The sequence below is a fragment of the Tenrec ecaudatus genome, chromosome 9 (genome assembly GCF_050624435.1).
Source record: "Tenrec ecaudatus isolate mTenEca1 chromosome 9, mTenEca1.hap1, whole genome shotgun sequence".
NCBI classification, from domain to species: Eukaryota; Metazoa; Chordata; class Mammalia; order Afrosoricida; family Tenrecidae; genus Tenrec; species Tenrec ecaudatus.
In genome coordinates this window covers 29,692,306-29,710,718 of record NC_134538.1, presented here as the reverse complement: position 1 = coordinate 29,710,718, position 18,413 = coordinate 29,692,306, and the positions used below count along the sequence as shown (strand labels likewise).

The window sequence follows — 18,413 nt, the reverse complement described above, 5'->3', positions numbered from 1 at the left end:
TACCCAAGAGATGAGCACTACTACATGTTTTTTTTTCACCGAAACAAACGCTGTCAACTAATTTATAGACTGTCCAACTTAACAAGCATAGATACCATTGGCCATTTTATACAACAAAGTAGGCATAGCTTTGGAAATAAAATATTGGTCATTTTAATTTCCTTCATTATGCTAAAATCTCTATATGAGTAACTTTCCCTCACCGTTATTGAGTTGATTCTGGCTCATAGCAACCCTATGAGGCAAAATAGGGCTGCTGAGACTAAAATCTTTATAGGATCAGATAGTCTCAACCTTGGGGGTTTGAACTGCTGGCCTCAGGTTAGGAACCCCCAATTCTTATTAACTCACTGTGCCACTATGGCTCAGTGCATTGTGGTAACATCTAATGCATCTTGCATGTACTAAGAAGTGCGCACTAATAATATAATTACTCCTACATATAACTAAAGAAAATAATAAACATACTTCAAAATAAGCTAAAAATCTTAACCACAATGACTAAGAACGGCATAGCATAAAAGAAAAAAACCATTCAAAAATGATTTTTTAAAATTACCTAATCATGAAGAAATCTACACCATTCTCTAGAAAGGATGCAAAATTAGATGCAGCCCTCCTTTTCCTGTTTCATGGATCTTACTTTTTTCCCGCTAATGCAAACTGAAGCATGATAACTCCGTGCCAGGCCAATCTAGTGACACCATTTTTCCAATAGCATGTGTTCCTATCTTGTTTCTGAGCCACATTTTGGTAATTCTTACAATATTTTAAAACTTTTTCATAACTGTGCACACTTAACAGACTATAGTACAGTGTGAACATAATGTTTCTATGCACTGAGAAAACAAAAAAAGTATTGGATTCACTTTATTATGTTACTCTTTATTACTCTATTGTGATGGTCTGGACTGAACCTGCAATATCTATGAGACCTGTAAAATACTTATAATAGACTAACGAAACATCAAGTATTTTTGTTTGTACATTCAGCATTTTCATATGGCTCCAGAGCCACAAACTCAAAATCACTACACCATATAAAGCTGCACCACACTCTACTATAAAAATAAATGTAACAACTCCCTTCTTCAGCTGTCTGCTATCCAGTCAACAGAGATGGTACCTGAAACTTGAGTGTGACATGAGTCATGACTTTCTCTCCCACCCCCAAAGCAACTGCAGGTGTAAAAAAAAAGGCAAATAAGCAATGAAACCTCTTCACTAAAAGAGGCACAAAGTAGTTGTTAGGGAGCCAGTTTTGAAGCACAGTGACATTATGTACCAGAGACATAGCCCTGTCCCGCACCATTTTAACAACTGTTCCTATGCCAGAGTCCATTACTGCAGCCAATGTAAATACATCTGAGGGCCTTTCTCTTTTTCGCCGCCCCTCTAGTGACAAAGTATGTAAGACATGTCTCACCATCTTTGCCTCAAAAGAGCACTCCAGCTGTACTTTTTCCAAGACAGACTAGTTTGTCCTTTCAGCAGTCTTAATACTTTCAATATTCTTTGCCAGCACTGCAACTCAAATGCCATCAATTCTTCTTTGGTCTTCTTTTTCAATGTCCAGCTTTCACATACAGGAGACAATGAAGAATACCACGGCTTGGCTCAGGCCCACCTTAGTCCTCAAAGTAACATCACAATATGTGGGTTCTCTTTTTACTCTTTTGAGGATATCTTGTGATGTACACAAATGTCACAGTTTTAGAAGGTCCCAGTCCTCTATTTTGTTGTCTGTAGTGGGGGTATTTTTCATTATGTTTGGTAATGTATTTAAGCCTTCTATTATTAGGGCCCTTACATTTGTGCTTGTTTTTTTTCCCCATCATGATCTTTATGTTCTATGATTTACATTTAGGTATTAATCCATCTTAATTTGTTTTTCACTTAATGTGAGGGATGGGTCCAATTTCACTCTTTGGTAGGTGGAGATCCAATTTTTCTAGAACCATACTGAAAAGGCTATCTCTTCATTTTACTTTTTAGTTCTTTATAAAAAATCAGATGTGTATAGGTACTTGGTTGTATTTCTAGGTTTTTATTTAAATCCATTAGTCTTCATGTCTATCGTACCAATACCAAGCTGTTTTAATAACCATGGCTAGATAATAAGTTTCATCTAGGAATGAAAGCCTTCCTAACTTTTTGTTTTTAGGAGTGTTTTGTTTATCTTGGGTGTCTTTCCATTCCATATGAAGTTGGCAATTAGTTCTTCTGATTCTTTTGTGCTAGAACCTGCATTTGGATTAGAGTGATTTTGGTAATATTACATTTTCCCTATATTAATCATGGGACATTCTTCAATTTGTGGTAGTCTCTTCTGGTTTCTTGTGTAAGTATTTTATAGCTTTCTTTGTACAAATCTTTTGTTTCACTGCTAAGACTTATTCATAGCTATTTTATCTTTTGGGTAGTTGTTTTAAATAGTATTGCTCTTTTAATTTCATTTTCTTTGTCATCTTTTTAATATACAAGAATCCAAATGACTTGTGTAGGTTGGTTGACTGTATAGCCTGTCATGCTGCTGAATTTTTCAACTAGGTCCAGAAGAGGACTGTATCATCTGCAAAGAAAGCTAAGTTTTGTTTCTTCTGTTCCAGTATTGTTCTTTTAATATCTTTTTGATGTCTTAAAGCTCTGGCTAAGACTTCCAGGACTATGTAAAATAAGAGTGCTGATAAAGGGTAATCCTGTTTGGTTCCTATTCGAAGAGGGAATGATTATTAACTTCTCTCCTTAAGATGATAACCATTGGTTTTGATACATGGCCTTTACTGTATTATGTTGAGAAACTCCCCTACTATTCCTATTTTATTAAAGGTTTTTTTTTTTTAACACAAATGGATGTTCAATCTTATCAAATGCCATTTCTGTATTAATGTAATAATGTTTCTTTTCCCCAGCTTTTTTGTTTATATAGTGGATCATATTGATTGTTTTCCTAATACTAAACCAGCCTTGCATACTTGGGGAAGAAAGATGAAGCTTTCTACTCCTATAACTATGTACAGCCTAAGAAAAACATAAGAGCAGTTCTGCTCTGTCCTACAGGATCGCTATGAGTTTCATCGACTCAGTGGCAGTGGAGTGAGTGGCTGCATACCTGGTATGAATCCCACTAGAACATGATTTTTTTTAATGCTTTGTTGAATTCTATTGGATAGAATTTTGTTGGAAGTTTTGACAAGGAGCACTAGTGGCATAGAGGCTATGTGTAGGGCTGTTAGCCGCAAAGTCAGCAGTTTGAAACCACCAGCCAATCCAAGGGAGAAAGACAAGGTTTCCTATACCTGTACAAAGCTAGAGTCCTGAAAACCCACAGGGGGCAGTTGTATCCTATCCTATAGGGTATCAAGAGTTGGAACCAACTAGACAACAGTTAAGTTTGCGGTTGTAGTATTTGGTTATGTTAATCAGGGATGTTGGTCTATAATTTTCGATTCTGGTGATGTCTCAGTCTGGCATACAGATATGGATTTGTTTCATAAAATGAGTTTGGTACTATATTATCCTTTTCTATATTCTGAAATACTTTATGTAGGATTGGTATTAACTCTTCTCTAAATGCCAATTAGAATTCCCTGGTAAAATCATGTAGTAACAGACTCTTTGACATCGAGTTTTTTAATGACCGGATCAATTTCTTATTTTTAAAGGACTGTTGAGGTTTTCTACAAGTCTGTGTTAATTTAGGTAGGTAATGTCTCTAGAAATTTATGCATTTCTTCCAGATAGTCAAATTTGTTGGAATACAATATTTCATAATACTGTGGGTTTTTTTTTATTTCTCTTGGTTCTGTTGTGGTATCACCCATTTTTATTTCTTCTTCATAATTGCTTTTTCTCCTTTTCCCTTAGAGTTAATACTTTCAAAATAGTTTATGATATGTTGACAAAAATATATATTGTACTTTTATTGAGCGAAGCATTCTGTACATACCTAAAAAAATCAAATTGAAAGATATGACAAAATAATGAGGTATAAATTACCAAGGGCATATGAGGGAGGAGGGAAAGGGGAGGGAGGGGGGGGGGGAAAGAGGACCTGATGCAAGGGGCTTAAGTGGAGAGCAAATGCCTTGAGAATGATTGGGGCAGGGAATGTATGGATATGCTTTATACAATTGATGTATGTATATGTATGGATTGTGGTAAGAGTTGTTGGAGTCCCTAATAAAATGTAAAAGAAGAAAAGAGAAAAAAATGATTAGGGCAAAGACTGTACAGATGTGCTTTATACAACTGATGTATGTATATGTATGAACTGTGAAAAGAATTGTATCAGCCCCAATAAATTGTTAAAAAAAAAAATCAAATTGATTTTGTTTCTTTTTTTCTAGTTGACCAATCTTTGCTCAAAAGTGATGTTAAAGTCTCCTAATCTTATTATGTTATAGTGTATTAATGTCTTTGTTTCTATAGGAATAGTATTAAGGTACTTTGAAAGTCTTTTATTGCGTGCATAGATATGGCTATGGCTGGTAATAATGTCATGCTTAATTTAGTCTTTGTATCTTAACTGATTATGAATTCAATCTATTTATATTCATTGGTGATTATGAATTCAACCTATTTATACTCATTGGTGCTATTGATAGGTATGATTTTGCTCTATTTTTGTTATTTTTATTCTGCAGTTCTTGTTTATATATTTGTCAATATTTTACTTTTTATTTTACCGTTTTAATGGTTCTCATTTTGTTTTCCTGAGGTTTCACCTTTCTTTGAGATTCGCTTGGTGTTTTCATTTCAGATTTGAGCAGTGTATTTTTTGTGAAAGACTCCATACTTCTCCATTACTATTTATTATCTACTTTGTGCCCTCTATATGTTGTTGCTATTGTTATCGTCTTCATTGCAAACATGTTATCTATGGTAACCTATTTAAATTTGTATGGCTGTTTCACTTTGTCTATTACATAAGTAGGCTGATTCACGATAGTAATGGCTTGTATAATTTTAGTTTGTTGTCTGTAGTTTGTAAGGATGGTCTTGATTTTACAAACTCCTTTAGTTTTTCCTTATATTTGAGGAAAAATTTTGCTGGATAAAGGATTCTTGGTTAATAGGTTCTTTTTTTTCCCTTTCAAAACTTGCCTGAAGGGTTTCAATAGAAACACCTGAACTTTTCCTAATTGGCTGATATTTATGGGTGATTGTTTTTCACCCATCCATATGGATGGATTTTTTCGTTTATGTTAGAAAGTGTGTTAGACCGGGTTGACTAGAGAAAGAAATCCAGAGACACTCATATGTGTGTAAGAGAGATTTATACCAAAGAGCAATTGTGTATTGAGAAAACATCCCAGTCCAGATCAAGTCCATAATTCCGATATTAGCCCATACGTCTGATACTAGTCCTCTTTAGACTCACGCAGCACATGCAATGATGCTGAATGCAGAAATATCACCAGCCAATGAGCTGAGAGTCTTGTGGATCCAGTGGCGGTGGAAGCATCCAGTGGCGGTGGAAGCATTTCAACACTGGTGGTTTCCATGAGATTTCGCTAGCACTCTTGGGTTTCTACTCCACAGGAAGGTGAAGCAGAGTGTGTGTGGCTCCTCTTCCAGAGAGAAAGAGGGGAAGTTCCCAGAATCCTCATGACAGGGTTATGCCCACAAGGAAGCATCTTCAGGAGGTGCCCTAATTGACAGGCTAGACTCCACCCTTATACTTATCTAGTTGACATGAAATTATGCAACTACCACGGAAAGTCTATGATGTGTCATGGTGATTTTTTGCCCCCTCCCTGGGGCAATTCTAGTTGGACTTCTCTGAGCTTCTTTAATAGTTGTTTTATGTTCTATAATTAGGAAAATTTACCATCAATAGTTTTCAACTCGTTTTTTGTAGTTACTATTTCTTCTATTTTGGGATGTTTTATCAAAAATAAGTCTTTTTTTTGGTGTACCAAAGAATCTTAGGTTTTCTTCAGCTTTTTTGTAACTTATATTTTGGTTTTGAGAGATTTGTTTTTGAGTTCATGGACTCGTTTCCATTGCTTTAGTTCTATTTTATTTTTTCAAAGTGTTAAAAAAAACTGAAGAATATTGCTGTAAACTCCCACATGGGAGGATCTAAAGCTTTCTCTTCCTCTAATATCTCCTTTGGGTCCACATCTGTATGTATTCCAGCCAAGTGATCCATTTTCTGTTGTTTCCAGATGTGCACACACACTGACTGTTGTATCCATGATATGGCCTCTCCCCTCCTGGCCACAAAGCAATATCCATGCACTTTTAAGTTCTGGAGAGTCAAGGATGGCCAGGCAATTTGAAACTAGCAGGAGTTAAATGCAAGAAACAAACTAAACACAGTCTCTGTTGAAATCCTGGTTTCAAAGCTGTCCATCAAGTCCCCAGGGAGTGAGAGGCAATGGTCAACACAACTAATGTGAAAGGGGGTGGGGGCTGGGGAAGGATATCCTAAACAGTTCCTGTTCACATAAACAAATTGTTTTTACTATGTCAGAGCAGGGGCCAAAGCCTATTTTGGGTGGTATCATTTTGAATCCTGGGTCTGTGGAAGATGGTCAAACTCTCCTATTCTGATTTTCTCCAACACATGCTCTCTCATTGCCACTGAGTCGACTCAGGTCCCATTGAAGGGCCCTATAGGACAGGGTAGAACCACCCTCTTTGAGTCTGCAGGGCTGTAGAAAGCTTTGTCTTTCTCCCTCAAGAGCAGCTGGTGGTTTCATATTGTTGACCCTGCGGATCGCAGCCCAATGCATAATCACTACTCCAACATGGCAGGTCAACCTAATTCTGCCCTCACACCCCCCCCCCCTTCCCTGCCCAGGGCTAGTGCGTACCCTTGGCACATCCAGCTGATCTGAATCTCCCTTACTTTGCCAGAATGCAGTGGTCACGACCCTATCAATCTTAATTTCGGAAACCTCTTCCCCAGCATAGACTTGACCTTCCAAAAAAATATGCTGAGGAAGAACTATTAGTGTCCTCTGCAGTGTAAGTTTAGGGGTGGCTTTAGAAACAAGGTGTCAACTCATTGGTTCACCTCTCCTCTGTCGAGGTCTGGTGCTCCAGGGTGAGGGGAAGCTCTGCAGGCATCCTGCAGACACAGAATTGATGGATTTTTTAGGGGGCTTATTATGTCAGTTCCTCCCTCTGAAACACCAACGTGCAATTGGCAGAGTTTTCTTCTCAGCAGAGATCCAAACGGTTTCCTGAGCCTTGTCTGTTTTTCCAAAAGATGCTTTGCAGAGGGTTTCACAGAAGCTCCAAATAAGCGGTCACATTGGATTCCTCCTGATTTTTAATACCTGGTTTCCCCAAGAGAATGACATCCTCGGAAAATAAGACGTACTTAGTTTTGCCTCTTACTGAAATATAAGGCATCCTCCGAAAATAAGAGCTCCCCAAAATAATGCCGCCCCCCGAAGCTACCGTAACTCTGGACCGTAGTGGCAGGCGCCACTGCGCAGCTCACTGTTGGCCACAGTGCAGCTGGAGAAGACAAGAAGTACAAGGTCTCTTTTAATAAGACAATAAATGTGGAACGTTTCATCTTCATGGAAAAGTAAGACATCCCCTGAAAATAAGACCTAGCGCGTCTTTGGGAGCAAAAATTAATATAAGACACTGTCTTATTTTCGGGGAAACGGTATATACTTTCGGTTTTGTAATCTTCTTCAGGCTTCAACATGTTACATATCTTCTGATAATGTTTGTCCATTTCCCATCTGTTTTCTCTTTCTATACAAGTTGAGTAATAAAAATCTCTTCACTTCTACGCGAGTACTAACTTTTTGGTAATTTTACCTTATTAGAGCCAAAAACCGCATCGCTTTCAAAACAGAAGGCAGAGATAAAAATATTCCAGTAAGATTTACCTGAGAGCAAATAAGCAAATGTAGTTTGGACTCTAGAGAATCAGGGCCTAAATTGGGTCCTAGACAATTGCAGCATATGGGCTCAAGGCATCTTGTGGAGCATAGAATCCTGTTGTGCTGGTGTACTCTAGTTTAGTTAATGACTTAACCATGAAGCCTATGATTCCCATCCCTCAATGCAGATTTTAAAAATTGGGAAGTTTTTTAAAAATCATTTTATTGGGGGCTCATACAACTTTTATCACAATCCATACATACATCAATTGTGCAAAGCACATTTGTTACCCTGATCATTCTCAAAACATTTGCTCTCCACTTAAGCCCCTGGAATCAGCTCATTTCCCCCCTTCCTCCCCACTCCCCCCCTCCCTCATGAACTCTTGATAATTTATCAATTATTCTGTCATATCCTACACTTCACCCACTTTTCTTGTGTCCACCCCCCAGGGAGGAGGTTATATGTAGATCCTTATAACCAGTTCCCCCTTTCTACCCCTCCCTCCCTCCACCCTCCCGGTATTGCCACTTTCACCACTGGTCCTGAAGAGATCATCCTTCCTGGATTCCCTGTGTTTCCAGTTCCTATTTGTAACAGTGTACAGTGTATATCTTCTGGTATAGCCAGATTTGTAAGGTAGAACTGGAATCATGATAGTGGGGGGGGAAGGGGGAGTAAGAGAAGCATTTAGGAAAGTTATGTTTCATCATTGCTACACTGCACCCTGACTGGTTCATCTCCTCCCTGCAACCATTCCATAAGGGATGTCCAGTTGCCTACAGATGAGCTTTGGGTCCCCACTCCACACTCCCCTTCATTCACAATGATACGATTTTTTGTTCTTTGATGCCTGATTGGGCAGTTTTATAACTGCTTGCTTACCTGTCCTGAAGGCTGACCTTAGTGCCCATGCCATCCCAATTAAATCAAAATTGGAGTAGGGGCATGGCAAAGCACTCATGGAAACATAAGTTAAGAGACCAAAAGATGGGTGATATTGGGTAAATCTGCTGCAAAGACCTCTTTAGAGTGTTGAAAGGTAAGGATGTTACTTTGAGGACTAAGGTGAACTGAACCCAAGCCACAATACTTTCAATTGTCATATGCATATGAAAGTTGGTCATTGAATAAAGACTGAACAAGAATTGATGAGTTTGTGCTGCCTGTGGAGACTATTTTAAAGTACCCTGGACTACCAAAAGGACAAACAAATCTGTCTTGGAAGAATAGCTACCGTGATCCTTAGAGGCAAGGGGAGTGAGACTTGGTCATATATACTTTGAACATGCTGTCAGGAGAAATAAGTTCCTAGAGAAAGACATCATGCTCAGGAAAATAAAAGGGCAGTGAAAAAGAACGCTTTCAAGAGGACAGATTGACACAGTGAATGCAACAATGATCTCAAGCATAGGAACAATTGTGAGGATAGTGCAAGACAGGGCAATGTTTATAATTGTTGTGCACAACTGAGGGCTCCTAACACCAACATGGGTTTTCACAAATGCATAATCGCATGTGAACACAATGTAGAATCATACCAAATAGTTATGCTGCCCTAAGAATGTCCTCAACACACTTACTGGCCTCAAAAAAGGACTTGAGTTTGAATTATGAGAGTTGTACTGAGTTGTGTCCTATCCATGTAATGATCACAACAATGTGGCTGGTAAACTTCAACCCTGGAGTTAATTCAGCACGTGACTTAGTCTGGAATGCTTAAAGAAGACACATAAATGTTATTTTAATAAAACAGATTATGTCTCAAGGATCAACTTAAGGACTACCTTCTTTGGCTGACAGGATTTCCTGCTTTTTATTTTGGGCAGATGTTCAGAAAAATTGATGTAAATTATTCATTTTTATAAAGCTTTTAGTTACATTTAGTTGATGGTTTAGAGTAACTCATTACTTTTACATATAATACATATTGTTTCAACTCATCCATCTAAATCCTTTCAAGGCAGCATCACTTAAAACACTTCATCCTAATGTTTCCTGTTTCCATTCCTCCTTCTTTTCTAAACCATTATCCTTAGGAAATTAAAAAAAAAATCCTATTTGGTTGATTACTCAGAAGCAGGAGTTGAGTTCAGTTTCAGACCTGAAGGTTGACTAACCAGCCAGAAGTTCTACCTGTTGCCATCCAAACAGTAAACATGGCCTCTCTTATAATTTTGAGTTCTGCTCTGCATTTTCTCCCACTGTGTCCAGGACCTTACAGTGTAATCCTTTTGAGATCAGTTGATAATGGTAACCAGGCACCATCTAGTTCTTCTTATCTCAGGATTGTGAAGACATGTTTGCATGGTACATTGCTCCACTGGGAGTAATAGCTTCTTTATGTCTTTTTATTTGTCACTTTTCTTTCATCCAAAGAATGAGCACAATATTTCCATCTTAGATGGATACTCACAAGCTCTTCATACTCTAGTTGTTACTCACCAAAGTAAATGCAGAACACTTTTTATGGTATGCCAATTGAAACTAATCTCCACTTAGACTTAACTTCTCAACCTGTGGGTCGCAACCTCTTTGGGGGGGTCACTCGATTCATAACAGTAGCAAAGTTACAGTTATGAAGTAGCAACGAAAATAATTTTATGGTTGCGAGAGTCACCACACATGAGGAAGTGTATTAAAGGATCCCGGCATTAAGAAAGTTGAGAACCACCGCTTGAGACAATGCTCCTGAGCCCTGGAGATTCATTCCTTCAGGGTAGTTATATTTATCTAGAAATGCCACCAGGGAGGCATGATCAGGCGTTTACCCATAAATCACCACTATGGCAGGATGGTGTGGCAGTTAATATTTTATGTCGGCTTGAAGTTGTGTGAGGTGTAGGGGTGGAGTCCAACTCATCAATCAGACCACAGCCTGATCAAGTCTCCTTGGGAGTGTGCCCTTTTCTATAAGACAACGGGAAACTTTTCCTTGTTTTCCCTGTTCCTTTGACTTGAACCTTATTGGGACTTCACTATGATTGTTTGCCTCAAGAGGTGGCCTGATGTGGGCCACTGACCAGGAAAGCTTTAAGAGCCCTGCCGTGTTCCTGACTTTGCATCCATTGGACTCTACACTCATCAGCCTGTTATTTCTGTTTCTAGTGTCACCTTTCTGTGATATTGGCTTGCATCTAATCCATTAACTCTAGCTGAACTTGGCTACGATGCTTTCTTGCTATACATTTACTTCTTGATAAAAAATGGTTTTGTTTCTCTAGACAATCCAGCCTAAGACAAATGGTGTATATAACAATAACAACCCCTGTTGCCTTTAATTCTTTAAGGTTTCTCAAGGTCTGCCTCTGCTGCCATCATTTTGTTTCCCCTAACACCTCCCTCTTATTGGATATTGCTGTTCTCTTTACCCAAGCTAACCTTTGTTTATACTCTAGACTACTTTTTTAAAGAATGATGCTGGCATCGATTTATAGTGCCGGAGAAGAATAATGAAAGTACCATGAATGTCCAAAAGAACAAACAAATCTCTCTTGAAGGAAATACATCCAGAATTATCCTTAGAAGAGAGACTAGTGAGACTTCATCTCATGTATTTTGGAAGGTTATCAGGAAATAACAGCAGCACCCGGAAAAGGACATCATACTTGGTAGAGTGGCAGCAAAACAGAGGATGACACAGTGGCTGTAACAATGGGCTAAGACATAACAATTGCAAGGATGGCCCAGGACAAGGCAGTATTCATTCTGTTGTGCGGAGGATCTCCACTAGTCAGAACCGCAACAGCCTTCCACAAGTATTACAGCAGAATTGTCTCTCTCTTCATTTCTGTAACAGCTTAATGTATTTTGAAACTTTCATCATTCTTTTCTTGTTCAATTTACCATATAATCATTACATAATGTCTTTATTTGGCTACTAATAAAGTTGAGAAACTAATGTTGCCATTCTTGGTTTTTAAATTTTTTCATCTCGTGTATTTTCCCTCACTTTTTCAGTCAATTTTGTTTTTGTATCTAAGGTGTGTCTCTGGCAGACAGTCTATTGACAGGTCCTATTTTCTTATCTATTCTACTACTCATTGTCTCTTGACTGGTACATTCAATCTATGTCTATTTAGTCTAATTATTAATATGTATGAACTTTCATTTTGTGGTGTTACTGGCTTCTCATTTCGTATGTGCTTGTTTTTGTCTTCATTGCCGCTGTTTTATTTTTCCTAAATCTTCATGATTTTTATGAGGTTTATTCATTTACTTTGAGGTTATTCTCTATATCTCAATTCCTTCCCAAGTTTAAAGCAATCTGCATTCATTTTTTCTTTGGACATTCTATATGTGGATTGACTTCTGGGTGATTTCTCACATGTAAATATAAGATTGTGGTCTACTGTGTTTGGTTCTGTGTCTAAAGAACTCCTCAGTATTTTTGTAGGATGGGACTTGATGATATAATCCCACAATTTCCATTTATCTGCATATGTCCTAATTCTACTCTTAGTGTTGAGTCAATTTTGCCAAGTATATGATTTTGAGGTTGGCAACGTTATTACATGTCATCTCATTGCCTTTTTACTCGCACAAGTTCTAAGGAGAAACCGTAACACAGCATCTTATTGGTTCCTCTTAATAGGTAATTATTTTGGTTTTCACAACTTGCCCAACAGGTTCTTTCCTGGTCTTTGTTTCTGATAAGTTTGATTATGATAGGCCATAGTAATTTTCTTTTGGAATCTACTGTGTTTGAGGTTCATTATCTTCCTCAGTGTATGACTTCTCATATGTTAGCATCCTTTTCTTCTGATAGCTCTTTGATAATTTTTTCTAGGATTTTTGTTATTTCTTCTTGTACCAGAATTCTGATTATAGGTAAGTTATTTCTCATGGTGGTGTTCCATACAATTCTTTGGCTTTCTACAGGTTTTCTGTTGTCCTTTTAAATTTTTCCTTTAAGATTAGTATTCAGAGATTTGTCTTCAGCTTCATTAATTTAGACTTCCATTGATTTGATTCTACCCTTTTTCTCCTTCAATGAATTATCCATTTCTGAAATCTATCTTCTAGATTCCTATTTGCCATTTTGCATGATTTCTAAACTTTTCTTCTATCAGTGTACACTATAGCAGCTTGTTTTTCTTGATTTCACTTATAACTTTGTCCATCTTTCTCTCAATTCACTGTAGAATCTAAACACTATTCTTTTGAATGCCTTTATCAGGTACTGTCAATGTCTTTTCTTCCTGGGGAAGATCTTCTGACTGTATATACTGACTTGTTTGGTCCTTGATCTTTGTGTGAACTGAAGCTGTCTGTTGTTTCTGAGACATTGTAGTCATATATTTTAAATTAACTAATGATCTTATGTAGGTAAATCAACCACTGGCCACTCTTCCTGGAGAGTTTGGTAGAGAATGTAAGTGTGTGCAGTTTTCTGTTTGATGCTTATATAGCAAAGCTCAGGGCTGGTTTGGAAGGTGCTTTCAAGTATTTATTGATGATCCCATGGTACAGGCGTGGGTAGTGGCCCTCACCCAATAGCTGTGACTGCTACATATGTGGCTGAGTCATCTGGACATGGTTGATGTTTTCCATCAGATGGAAAAAGGGGCCAGAAAGGGAGGAGGGAAGAAAACTAAAGATTAATAAAGACAAACAGGCAAAATAACATTTTTTAAAGGTAGGAAAAAATCAAGACAACAGGAAGAAAGGCAATTTAATAACAAAGAAGAAAGTAAAAAGGTCAAAGTACAATACAGGAAAATACAATTAGCAAAAGTAGGGGAAGGACAAAAAAACTAAAAGAGTAGTAAAAAGGAAAAAAATGGCAAAAGGGAAGGGATAAAAGAAACAAATGAAAAAAAAAAAGAGGACCTGATGCAAAGGGCTTAAGTGGAGAGCAAATGCTTTGAAAATGATTAGGGCAAAGAATGTATGGATGTGCTTTATACAATTGATGTATGTATGTATATGTATGGATTGTGATAAGTGTTGTATGAGCCCCTAATAAAATATTTTAAAAAAGGAAAAAAAGAAAATGATTAGGGCAAAGAATGTACAGATGTGGTTTATACAATTGATGTATGTATATGTATGGATTGTGATAACAGTTGTATGAGCCCCTAATAAAATGTTTTAAAAAAAACACAAATGAACAAAGAGAGAAGAAAAAAGGGTTAAAAAATCCCCCAAAAACATGGAAGGGAAAGAAAAGTAAAAAAAAAAAATGAGACAACTATGGGTGCAAAGGCACCCAGTATAGGTTGGCACCCTATTGCCAGCTAAAGATCTCATGAGGTTTAATGAACGAGCATGGGACACTGGTCTTAGAAAGAGTTCCTTCAGAGTTATATGTAGTTTGGGGTTAGAACACCTGATCCATATAGTTTGAGCTGGTTCAGATGGTGTTGGAGATTAGGTTATTTGTCCCCAGAAGGAATTCTTTTAGGCACATAAAGTAGTTAGTGGGGCAAGGAGGTTAGTATGGAAAAAGTTCCCACTCATCCAGGGGTGACCAGGGACTTAGCTCTGCATGTTCTGCTGGTCTAAAGATGGTGAATTCAAGCACCTCCAGACATGAGGGTGGAGACCAGGCACTGTGCCCTATGGAGCAGAGTGCCAGTCCAACTTCAGGCAGAGCAAGGGGTGTTTCAGAGGTGGAGGTGGGTAAGGGAGTCATGTATATGCATGTCAACAACAGCTACTGGAAAGGTGAGGGTGGGGCTTGTACACATTTCTGGTCACTAGGAGGAGCAGGGAATGCTTACTAGGAGTCCAATGGAATGCTCTGTGCAAATGCTCACTGCATCAGGCTAGCAAACAATTTACCATTCTTGCCTCCTCTCAGCAGGTTCTCTAAGCCATTATCCACCCACTCCTCTAAGATTCTCTTTGAAGCTGAAGATTCCAGGATTATCATCTAGATCTGTTTCATTAGGTCTGTTAAGTGTCATGTACAGCAGGGGTGCTCAATATGTCGATCGCGATCTAGTCAATCACAAATGTAGTGTGGGTAGATTGCATGGCATTAAAAAAAAATAGATGAACTGAGAAACATCAAAGCCCACGTGGAAGAAACACACCAGTCTGTGATATCACAAGGTGCCGAAGAGATCAGTTATCAGGCATCAAAGATGAAAAAAAAACAACCATAGTATTGTGAATGAGGGGGAGTGCGGAGTAGGGACCCAGGCCCCATCTGTTGGAAATTGGACATCCCCCTGCAGAAGGGCTATGGGAAGGAGACCAGCCAGACAGGGTGCAGGGTAGCAATGATGAAATATGTAATTTCCCTCTAGTTCTTGAATGCTTCCCCCCCCCCCCCACTATAATGATCCCAATTCTACCTTACATATCTGGCTGGACCAGAGGTTGTTCACTGGAACAAATAGGAACTGGAAATACAGGGAATCCAGGACAGATTAACCCCTCAGGATCAGTGGAGAGAGTGGTGATATCGGTGAGGAAGAAAGGGAGAACAGATTACAAGGTCTACATATAACCTCCTCCCCGGGGGATAGACAGCAGAGAAGTGAGTGAGGGAGACGGTGGATGGTGTGAGATATGACAAAATAATAATAATCTATAAATTAACAAGGGTTCAGGGGAGAGGGGAGAGCGGGTAGGGAAGGGTAAAAATGAGCAGCGGATGCCAAGGGCTCAAGTAGAAAGCAGGTGTTTTGAGCATGATGATGGCAACATATGAACCAATGTGCTGGACACAATTGATGTATGTATGGATTGTGATAAGAGTTGTATGAGCCCCAATAAAATGATTGAAAATATATGTGTAAGCCTATCATCAATCCCGTCACTTAACTGACATACAGCACAGCCAATCAGATGCAATCTTAGGTGTCAGACACATGCGCAAACAACTGCGCTAAGTGCAGAAAAACTAACAAGCTATGTTACCGCCAATTTTTAGACCTTGCTTTATTTCTCTTAAATGTAAGAAAGGGTATCTAAATGAGTAGGGGAGGTGGGAAGGGCTGGACCAAGTAAGAAGACAAAAACGTATCACTTTCATACAGAATGGGAGATTTTGACACTACAAGCCGGCATTCAGCTGAAGTCCAGAGCACATGAACAGTTCTGGAACTTACCCACGGAGGGAAAGCACCCAAACATGAGAAAATGTGCTACCTCCTTGACTGCATGATTTGGCTCTGCTTATTGCTGTGAGTCAGCCTTTTCCCACAGAAAGATCATGAAGTCCACACACCATTCCACCATGACTGATGATCATTCGGAATGTGCTTGAGGCTGGCTGTCATCAGCTACTGTCCGGACTACGCATCCCTGGCTCATTCCATTCAGTGCAAGTCAACAGAGTGAACTCAAGTAATGACCAAAAAATGTACATACCTTATATACTTGTGTATAAGCCGAGTTTTTCAGCACAAAAAATGTGTTGAAAAACTGGGGTTCAGCTTATACACGGGTCAGTGGTACCCCTGCGAGTGATTGCCTTTTCTCCGCTGTTCATTCAAAGCCCCGCTGACACTGCAGGGCTCTGAATGTTTGTTTACATCTAACCAATAAGAGCCGTCCTATGATGTCTATCTTTGAATAAGTCTTTTAAAGACTGTGTGCGAAGGATGTGGCATGAATGGATGTCATCTGGTCAAGCCCGACTAACAAAAGGAGGAAATCTCATGAAGCTTGACAGAGTTAATAGCAAAGTGGGTTCCAGATGCATGGGAAGACATTCCAGAAGACATGATGCGAAGTGCCTTCCAGAAATGTATTAGTAATGCCATGGATGGCAGTGAAGACTGTGCTTTGTATGAAAATGACAGCAATGAAAGTGATGACGGCAATCTCAGTGAGGACAGCGGTTATGATGACCTCACACCAGCTGAAGCTCTGCATTGGGATACGGATGATGATGAGGAATCCTGTTTTGAAGGATTTTAACTCTTTCCATTTTAGTTTGGTTGCTGATTGAGCTCAGGAAATAATACTCTTAAGGTTGATACCTTATTGTTTTTGTTGAACCTATTTTACACTTACTGTGCTGGTTTACTAATGTTAAATTATTTGTCCTTTTATTTATGTTTTTTTATTTAAAATAAATATGTAAATACATTACCCCACTGATGTCAAAATTTTAGTAATTTTATTTTCATTTGTTTTGATTATTGAAACTCACCAATAGCTTCTGCATTTTCCACCCTAGGCTTATACTCTAGTCAATCAGTTTTTCTGGCTTCTAAGGTAATAATAATTAGGTACCTCGGCTTATACTCGGGTGGGCTTATACTCGAGTATCTACAGTAGTTAATTGTTATTGTGCTACGCAATATAGACTCATGCAGTTATGCAAGGTACATAAACATACATTGTACATATATAAATAATTCTCAATGCATTTATGAAGTTGGCAGATCATTTTGACTTGATCATTTTATAAGTAACTCACATGCTGAAAAAGTATGAGCAACCCTGATGTAGAGGTTCATTTTGGAGTGTTTTCCTCGGTCACCATCTTGCCAGAAGTCTCTATAGTAATAATTATTTATATATTCAAAATAATTGACTAGTAAAATTACGTGGTTCTGGGAACCTCTATTTTGGAAAGTTATTCATTGTTGATTAAATTTAATAGACCAAGTCTATTCAGAAGCCTCATGGCACAATGATTAAAGTGCATGACTACGAAACTGGTGGTTTAAACCCAACAGCTATGCTGCAGGAGAAAGATGTGATCATCTGCTTTAGTAAAGATCAGTCTTAGAAATTCTATTGGGTTAGAATCACTTATAAGGTTGCTATGAGTTAGAATCCTCTAGATAGATGTCTAAAGCTAGGTTCTCCAAAGAAGCAAAACCAGCGACTCTTATATATATATGTACTTAGATTTATACCAAGAAAGGGCTCATAGAGTTGTAGAAGTGATTAAGTCCTGTCCAATTCAAATTTATGGGTCCGGTGGTAAGCTGGAGTCTTCTTCTGACCTGCACAGGGACAGGGACTAACAAATGAGGAAGCAGGAACACCAGAGGCTTGTGGATGCAAACTTGAATAAATCCAAGGTTGGCTCCATCATTAAGTTGATTATATTGTGTTGTATCATATCACGAGTGATTACTGACAAGCTACTGAGAACTCTGACCAAGACAACCTCTCTTTTCTCAGCAGTATGTTTAATTCTATGCCACTGGATGAGTTAATGAAATTATCAATAGTGTCATACACCACAGGAATGATAATGATCTTTGTCATGGAATGATAATGAGGCATCTAAAGTACACGAGAGATGTACACAGCTTATAGAAAAGTGAATGGATTTTAGGCTCCACTTAATTTTGCACCAATCGAAAGGTAGTTTGTTCTTATAACATGGACCAGCTCAATGTTCATGCTCATGAAGAGATCACTGAAGAAATGGGGCTACAGCAAAGTGGTAAAGGAAGCAGATGGTGTCCAATTATTAAATAAATAAAGCATCTGGGGTCTTAATGACTGGTATTCAAACAAGTTGTCATCCAAGTGAATCGTCAACTAAATCCACATGAAAGAAAGCACACCACCCAGTGTGAACCAAGGATGATAAATAGCACAATCCAAATGTGAAGGAGGAAAATGTATGCGTT

The 18,413-nt window shown here is 38.5% G+C and overlaps 1 protein-coding gene across 5 annotated transcripts in view; it reads right to left on the bottom strand.

The window, feature by feature from the left end:
- The window catches only part of TJP1 (tight junction protein 1), a 430,437-nt gene that overhangs the window by 88,448 nt on the left and 323,576 nt on the right, over positions 1-18,413 (bottom strand). The window lies entirely within an intron of this gene.